We start from the raw sequence: 2395 nt of genomic DNA on the forward strand, positions 1-2395 counted from the left end.
CCCATTCCCCATCCCCATTCCCATTCCCTTTCCTCCAGCCCCATTCCCTGGGAGCAGAGCCCAACCCCAACCCCACGAGTTCCCTGCTCTGGCAGAGGTGGTTGGGCTCAGGAATATCTGCCCAAAATACCTTTGGTGGGTATTTCTCCTCTTTTTTCCCCACTTTGGTTCTCACAAACCAGGAGAAGCTTTTGCCATGTTTCAAGCAGGCGCAGAGACTCCAAGCTCAAATTGCTCTAATAATTTATTCTGGTCTTGAAATCCCCGGGGTTATTTCACAGAAAATGTATTTTAAGTTGTTTGGCTCCAAAATGACAAGATAACAGACGATACATATTCATTTGCTCCCCCAAGATGGTGATGAGATGTTAGAAAATAAAGCAGCAGATCCTCCCTCCCCCAAACAGGCGATTCGTGCCTTTATCTCGCCGATAGCACCCGAATTGTGCTGCCATTTATCTCGAGGGGGTGTTTATGGAAGGGATTGTTTGCAGCTGGAGCTACAAGGCATGAAACAAACTGATAATGGAACTTTCTTTTGAAGCTCATTCTTTTGCSGTGGCATTTTTCTTTTTTTTTCCTTTATGAGCTTCATGACAGCCGAGCGGTAATTTCCTTTCTGTATTTTAGCACAAACAACAGATTAGTGTCACACTGTTTGCTGGGAGCTTTTTTGCTCGCTGCTCGCATGAGCACTTGTTGGTGTTTGGCGTATTCCAAATAAATAATGCGGTCATTCATAAAGATAAAAAAAGCAGAAACATCTTCCTGGCACGGCAGCGCAGCTCCTGGACGTGCTGAGGAACCAGAGGAATATTTGGGTGACAAATGGCATTTGCAATGWGAATCACAGAACACGCAGGCCAGGACTTTGTCTTTTCTAAGAGACACAACACAGCCCTGGGCTCTGCAAACACCGCGATCCAAAGGGACAAAAATGTAACGWGAATTAACGGCATCAGTCACAGAGAGTAAATTATTTATTTGGAGAGTGTATAGAACGCACAATATAACCTCACAGGAAAAATTACTTTAATTTTTTGCCCTTCTTCACGCGATAATTAATTATTTTTTCATACTTTTAGTGATATCACTGCAAGGAAACATTGCATGGCAGCTCCTCCTGTTTCTCTGAAGCATTTCTTCAAGGCAAAGTTTCCTRTTCTTCCTCTCCTCTCCCATCACTGGAAAATCAACCTCCTGTTCCATTTTCTGGTGTTTCCAGAGCAATGCCCCAGCCTTGGTGTGCCCCATGCCCTCACCAGKCTGTGCCAGCTCTGCCTCCCCCTGTTCCCATCTCTCCTTCAGAACGGATCCTCCACATGGCACCGATCTTTTATGATATCAAAATATTGTGTAACCGTAAGTGACAGACCAAAAAAATCACTGCAAAGTGGAAAATTACCACTGGGCAGTAAAAATAATCTGATGAATTGCTTTCTGATCACTGTATACAAAGATCAGGATATGAGAATTGAATTTTGTTGAGTTTATTCCTTCTAGATTCCCACATAAAAGTTGGGTTTATCTTTTAATTGATCGACCGTGCATTTACATATAAATCTGAAAAATTGGGTGTGGGAAGATGGCTTTAAATGAGCAACAGAGGATCCACACTGCAGCGAGTTAGGGGAAAGCTAAAAATCATTTCTAAGTTACCCTTAAGGAATGCTGATGGCTCTGCATTGCCACTTATCCTCTAATTAATCAGGCTTTTGTCTTAATTTCTGTAATTGCTTCACAATTTTATGAGGAAATCGAATTATTACTGAAGAAATATTTCTTGGTAACAGGGAATGCAGCCTCGTGCTGCCTCCTCAGAGCCTGTCCCAAAATGAAATAAAACACAGCAAAAAGGGGACACRGAACAGCTGCTGAGGCTCTCAAAGATACCCATGGCAAGCTCCAGTGCACTTTTATGGCCCAGAGTAGGGTGAAATTAAGATTAATTTCGAGTTAGTTAAGTCAGGGAAGGGCATAGAGGTAATTTTCAAAGGTACAAGTTGAGTGTGGCAGATAATGGGATCAGGGAAAGGCAGCGGGGCTGGAGGGGGCTGGAGGAGCTGAGCTCCACGGTCAGAGGCCAAAGAGCTCCTGGGGACAGGGCTGGGGACAGAGCTGGGGACAGGGGACCCAGGGACAGATCCCAAAGGGGGCACCTTCACCCCGCTCCCAGCAGCACCAGGGAACTGCCCCAGGAATGGGGAAAACTCTGGAAACTTTGGAATCTGGGCCAGCATTGGGGCCTGGGAGGGGCCAGGGGCCTGCAGGGCATCCCTTCCTTTATCCTGGTGTCCCTCCCATCATCCTGGTATCCCTCTCTCCATCCTGTCATCCCATTCTCCATCCATCCATCCATCCATCCATCCATCCATCCATCCATCCATCCATCCAT

Source organism: Malurus melanocephalus, unplaced genomic scaffold, assembly GCF_030028575.1.
Source record: "Malurus melanocephalus ecotype Western Australia unplaced genomic scaffold, MMel_1.1 scaffold_744, whole genome shotgun sequence".
Lineage (NCBI taxonomy): Eukaryota > Metazoa > Chordata > Aves > Passeriformes > Maluridae > Malurus > Malurus melanocephalus.